Source organism: Alosa pseudoharengus, unplaced genomic scaffold, assembly GCF_046254945.1.
Source record: "Alosa pseudoharengus isolate Yale_2024_CS ecotype anadromous, Long Island Sound unplaced genomic scaffold, YU_APseudo_1.1 YU_APseudo_1.1_scf_16, whole genome shotgun sequence".
In the NCBI taxonomy this organism is placed as follows: domain Eukaryota; kingdom Metazoa; phylum Chordata; class Actinopteri; order Clupeiformes; family Clupeidae; genus Alosa; species Alosa pseudoharengus.
Window position 1 is genome coordinate 13,930,356 of NW_027468630.1, and position 6,824 is coordinate 13,937,179.

The 6,824-nt window shown below is 44.1% G+C and overlaps 1 protein-coding gene across 2 annotated transcripts in view; it reads right to left on the reverse strand.

Moving 5' to 3' along the window:
• Nucleotides 1-888, reverse strand: part of abca1b (ATP-binding cassette, sub-family A (ABC1), member 1B) — a 47,631-nt gene extending 46,743 nt beyond the window's left edge. The window contains exon 1 of one of the 2 annotated variants that reach the window (XM_076287142.1): nucleotides 772-888. The gene's annotated coding sequence lies outside the window, so the exon portion shown is untranslated. The remainder of the gene's footprint in view (nucleotides 1-771) is intronic. The other variant, XM_076287143.1, reaches the window with a different exon arrangement.
• Between the last annotated feature and the right edge of the window lie 5,936 nt (nucleotides 889-6,824).

A 6,824-nucleotide genomic window follows, 5' to 3' on the forward strand; every position in this document is an offset into this window, starting at 1 on the left:
GTGTGTGCTCTCAGGTGTGTGGGGATGTGTGTGTCCGCGTGATTTTAACGGTATGGACCAGAATGCATGACGCACTGATTCGAAACCTTGTGAACTCACGCATGACATCCCCGTTATCATCTGCCCGGCGCCTGTACCGTTGCACGCAACAGCATGCCCGTTCACACAGTTAGCTCTGCCCCGTTCTCTGGAACTGAAGCTTATCCTTTTCCCCTCGACGAATCACCTTCATTTCTGCCTTTATTGACGGCATCTATTCTCGATTTTAACTTAACTTACGGCCTCTATATCTCCAGACAAAACAACACACAAAAACATCTACCCTGCCTACATGAGTAACTCTTAACAAGCCCAAATTCTCAGAGATTACTGTAACAAAAAATAACAGTGTGACAAAGGCGTAGGCTACTCACCGCAAGGCAGTCGAGTGATCCAGGATGCTTACGGAAGACTATTCCTTCGCCAAAATATTCCCTTCTAACAACCACCAAGTAACGAACAGACAGCTCCAAACATATCTTGATATATATTTGTGTAAATACAAAAATATAGACCTAACTCTTCACGAGTTTAACGAGTAACTCCTTCAACAGGCATTCCAAGTAAAGAGAACCCTTTGAAAACACATCGATTTTTGTGGACTATGCTTCAGCCGACCCAATGTAAATTACAGTTTACTTTGGAAACCATTTGAGAGAATGTTAAACTTCTGTTTTGAGAGGACCATCGGAGTTCCAAAAAATGAATGAAAATAAAATAAGGCATACACACCTTACCCCTCGGCACGCGCTGTCTCCTTTTTAGATCTTTCGGTGTATTTCCTTTAGGGAGAAAAAGCAGACGGCCCACTCTAGCTCTCGCGCACCCCGTCCCGGTGGTTCCTCTAAACTTTCGAGAAGAAGCAGCATCCCCCCTCACGGAGACTCTTTATAGCAGTGCGCGTCTGCGTGCGCCGGTCCGAGGTTACTCACGGTCACTGGGGTACAGATTCATCTGTGGGAACACGTGCTCCTTCAAAACAGCACAGTAAAACGGGCGACACCTCTGGCCACATCGCTGCCCGCCACATCTGGAATTAACTAGCAATAATGGAAAACAAAGACAAGCGGCTTAATGATGCTACATTCTTACCGGGAGCTCAACAGAAACAAGTATTTGGAGAAATCACAACAAACAACAACAGACACTATCATTTAGTAGTATTAACTGATGCAGTAGGCCTAATTCCTGAACGCTTGAATGTTATTCCTCATTCTGTAAGTGGCTTTGGATAAAGGCGTCTGCTAACTGAATAATTGTAAATGTAAACACATGTTTTTGTATCTTCCTGTGATGATTATATGTGGATTATTTAATAGCTGTAGAAGAGGGATTTATGACAAGTGGACATGTGGCACACGCACGCACATGTGCGCGCACACACACACACACACACACACACACACCTGCCTTCACAATACCCTCATAGTACACTCCCATACATCAGTGTTCAGTACAGAGCATGGACGGATTATGAACCACTGGGGCCCTGGGCACCGTAGAAAGTTAGTAACTCAGTAATAGTAGGGGGGTCCAGGGTCATGCCACCCCCGGAATTTTTTTTAGAAAAATAACCCCTTAAAATTAAATGGTGACTTCTGGCGAGTTTTGTGGAAATGGATTTAAGGTATCTTGATGTGAAAAGATGCCAATTACAAAGCATGATTATCACGCATAGTGTGACACGTGTTATTTGACTGAGGGGCCCCATTCAGATATCAGGAGGGAATAAAATCCCCTATAGTATATGATTCAGACAGACATATCACATAACATAACCTGTGTTATTTGAGTGAGGGGTCTTATTCAGATATCAGGGGTGGAGAACATAGTAGTGACTTCACGCAGAGGCTTGAGCTTCAGGGCCCCCTGAGCCCTTGGGCCCGGGCCCAGTAGGCCCGTTCAGTAATCCATCCCTGGTACAGAGGTGTCACTGTGGTCACTTAATTTCAGGGGGCTCAGTGATTGGATAATCCTCTGCCCAGAGCTGCGTCCCCTTCTGGCAGAAAATGAAGACCCCGGGCAGGACCGAGGAGGGAGGGAGAGAGGCTGTGAGTGTGTGTGTGTGTGTGTGTGTATGTGTGTGTGTGTGTGTGTGTGTGTGTGTGTGTGTGTGTGTGTGTGTGTGTGTGTGTGTGTGTGTGTGTGTGTGTGTGATCTTCCTCAAGGTCAGCAGCTTATCTTCAGTGGTCGAGGAAGTCGTTCAGCCTGTGGCCACTGATACTCTCACTGATCACTGATCACCTCCCTGATCAGATCTGCGGGACGACGGCTCTATGATCACAATGGCCTTGACTCACCACCAGGAATAAGTACATCATGAAACACACGTGACATCCCGTCATGCCCCCCGCCCCAACCCTCGCTTGATCACTCTCAGGCCTGGCATCTCTGAAGCAGTGGACACCTCTCAGGCCTGGCATCTCTGAAGCAGTGGACACCTCTGGTTGCTCTGAACTGCTGTGCTGTGACTGCATCCAGTGGTGGCTGTCTGAGCTACTCCATATGGTCAACACAACTACACACAGAGGGAGACAGAGTAGTAGAGAAAAGATCATGAAGGGGAGAGAGAGAGAGACCATTTGTGTGTTTGTGTGTGTGAAAGAAAGTGTGTGTGTGTGTGTGTGTGTGTGTGTGTGTGTGTGTGTGTGTGTGTGTGTGTGAGAGAGAGAGAGAGAGAGAGATAGAGAGTTTGTCTGGGAATGTGACCCATCATCAACACTGCACCATTGCCCTTTTAAAAACAAGCAACAAGGAAGTGCTCTCTGCTCTCTCCTCAACAAAGAACTACATTACAGCACTCTAGTTAGAGCTGAGGTAACTCTGAGTGCTGACGATATGACTCACACTATAGAACATTCTCTTCCAGTAAAAGGTTCCTCTCTAGGAACACACAAGCACCACTAACATGTATTACAGTTTTTCTTGATTGCTTTGACCTGCTTAAAGAAACTGAACTGAAACACTTGATCTTTATTAACACCTTCTTTGCACAGCAGAAGTCATCTCTTGCAAATGTGTTCACACATTTTCATTGGGTTCACACATTTCTCACACCCTTTTGCAAAACAGTTAATATGTCATTCAAAGACCCCAAACTGGATTGTTTTCCCGTGCTAAAGAAAAGGAAAACATCTATTCACAGGTGGTAGAGAATATCCTTGCATAAGTAGAGATGCCATGCCTGTTCTGTGTTGCTATTTGCAAGTATGGATCTAAGGCACATTTAGAGAAAGTACTGTACTGCCTTTGTGGTGAAGATGTAGTCCAATGAAATCTGTCTTGTATATGTGTTTACTGTAGGTCTTACATGTCAATGACAGTTACATCTGGGGAGAAATGAATGCAGTTAATTTTTATTCAGTACATTTTGTCTTTTCATAGTTTTTCTGTTACCAGAAAAAATGAGCACAGACATAGCTATACTGAAGACTGAAACTCCTTATTTTGAGAACTGTATTTTGCATTTTGTTGTCCAGTGTGTAATGGTTGATTGAAATCACACATTTGACTGCAAAATGTATTGTTTGAAGGCAAAATGTGCTTTTGTTGCATGTTTTAAATTTGGGAGAGTAAGAGCCTTTTGCAAGCAAAATGTGTCATTTTGGCCAGAGTGCTTTTGTGTAGAGTAGACCTGAGCGTTAATTGTTTTGAGAATGTGATGTCAGAGTTGACACAAGCATTAAAGGGATCAATAAAAATTTTAACATGACCTATTCAACCATTATTCACACAGTGGAGATTAAATGCTATAAAATACACCAATGTATAAAATGTGTATGGGAATACAATACCATACAAAATACCATAGATTTCATCAGTGAGAAAATCACTGAATTCCTGAGTGATCTTATGATGTTCCCATAAGGAGGAAGTGATTGTCCTCTTCTGAAAGTGAACAGACAGGCAGACAGACAGACCAACAGACAGACAGACAGACAGGCAGACAGATGGTGTGGCATGAATGAGAAGTGAGAGTTGAGTTGTTGTCCAGCACTCTGACCCCGACTGGACTCTGAGTCATGTGGACATTTGGGCCGAAGGTCACCACTCATCAGCATCAGTTTAGGTGCTAATGACATCACAAACAGGAAGTGATGCAATGCTGGAGCGGCTCTGTTCTCCTACCAGCTAAACACACATTTTCATACTGGACTCTGGAAATCACACACACACACACACACACACACACACACTAGAGGGCTGCAGCCTGCATTGGGATTGGGTTCCGCGATACACACATCAGCACACACATACTCTCACACATCATACACACACCAGCATAGACACAGTCACAGATACACACACTCACACACATCATACACACACCAGCACACGCATACTCTCACACATCATAAACACACTCACACAAAACATACACACACCAGCACACACATACTCTCACACATCATACACACACTCACACACAAAATACACACACCAGCATACGCATACTCTCACACATTGTGTCCAGGGCTGGATGGTGTTGTAAGAGGTAAGAGCTAAGTGGGCAGTTAGGGGCAGGGGATGAGAGGGACAGTTAAGGGATAAGAGGGGCAGTTAGTGTATGACAGGGTAGAGAGGGGTTGTTAGGGACTGAGAGGGTACTTAGGGGATTAGGGGGCAGTTAGGGGTAGAGAAGGGCAGAGAAGGGCAGTTAGGAGCTGACAGAGTGTTAAAGGAAATGCATCTTGGGAAACCAGGGAAACCACTGACTTTTGGAGAAGCAGCTCTGAGAGGATGTGGTCCATACCAGGCAAAGCAGAACATAGAAACACATGAAACACACACACACACACACACACATACAGAAACATATGGTTCCAAACACATACATGCACACATACATGCACACCCCGTCATTGATATCACCTTCACAATTCTTGCATCCATTGAACTTGTAAGTTCTTGGAGAGTTTCTACTTTAATGTCTTTGCAGAATAGCCTCCCAGAGCTGCCAGAATGTCAGAACAGCCTCCCAGAGCTGCTGCTTGGATGTGAACTGCCTCCCACCCTCATAGATCTTTTGCTTGATGATGCTCCAAAGGTTCTCAATAGGGTTGAGGTCAGAGGAAGAAGGGGGCCACACCATGAGTGTCTCTCCTGTTATGCCCATAGCAGCTAATGACCCAGAGGTATTCTTTGCAGCATGAGATGGTGCATTGTCATGCATAAAGATGATTGCTACGGAAGGCACGGTTCTTCTTTTTGTACCACAGAAGAAATTGGTCAGTCAGAAACTCTACATACTTTGCCGAGGTCATTTTCATACCATCAGGGACCCTAAAGGGCCCTACCAGCTCTCTCCCCATGATTCTGGTCCAAAACATGACTCCGCCACATACTTGCTGACGTCTTAGCCTTGTTGGGACATGGTGGCCATTCACCAACCATCCATTACTCCATCCATCTGGACCATCTAGGGTTGCATGGCACTCATCCGTAAACAAAACTGAAAATTAGTCTTCATGTATTCCTGAGCCCACTGCAACCGTTTCTGCTTGTGAGCATTGTTTAGGGGTGGCCGAATAGTAGGTTTATGCACACTTGCAAATGTCTTGAGGATCCTACACCTTGAGGTTCGCGGGACTCCAGGGGCACCAGCGGCTTCAAATACCTGTTTGCTGCTCTGCAATGGCATTTTAGCAGCTGCTCTCTTAATCATTTGAATTTGTCTGGCAGAAACCTTCCTTATTATGCCTTTGTCTGCACGAACCTGCCTGTGCTCTGAATCAGCGACAAATATCTTCACAGTATAATGATCACACATACGTTTTCGGGGAAATATCTAATGTTTTCATACCTTGTCCAAGGTAGTGCACAATTTCACGCTTTTCAGCAGCAGAGAGATCCTTTTTCTTTCCCATATTGTTTAAAACCTGTGGCATGCTTAATAATGTGGAACATCCTTCTTAAGTAGTTTTCTTTTGATTGGGCTTACCTGGCAAACTAATTATCACAGGTGTCTGAGATTGATTTCAATGATCCAAAGAGCCCTGAGACACCATACCATCCATGGTAAAATTTGTATAATAATTTGGAACATGGTGTAAACAAGCCTGATTCCTCACAAAGCGCACATTTAGGCCAAAGAAAGTCACGTTGGCTATTATGCGTAATACTTGATGCTGACATAGATATTTGCATTGCATTGCATTGCATCTGAATGTCTGATTATCATTTAGGCTGCCATTCAAGGACATACAAATGGCCTATGAACCTCTATGGCAGGCAAACAGTTGATGGGCTGTAGTTAGCATCTGCATAGCCACATGCATGGCAATGGCATGTGCCTTTTGTAGTATACACACCTGCTAACTACAGCTCATCAAATGTGTGCATGGCATGAAGGTTTAAATAGGCTATTTGCATTTTGGCGTCCTGCAAACTACTCAAATATGTATGGGCATATTGCATGTAAGTAGCTTATTTGAAGCAAAGTCCAGATGGCCTGTGCGACAAGTTTAGCATTTTCTTCGTTTTCATCTTTATGTGGCTAGGCCTTATTCATTCTCAACCCGACGTCTTATGACAAGCATTATGGCAAAAAATATTTTCCTTGTTTTATTTGGCAGTGAGCTCATGAAGAGTAGGCTATATTCCAATGCACAGAAAACCAACCGTGTTGGTTAATACAATTTATTGTATTATAAACTTAAATACAGACAAGCCATATGTTTTAAAAAATACCAGAAATTGCACCAAACAAACCCAAGTGTCGATTTGCCTGTAACCTACAGTATAGGCCATGGACAAGAGTGTGCGTTGTGCAACGTGAGTAAACA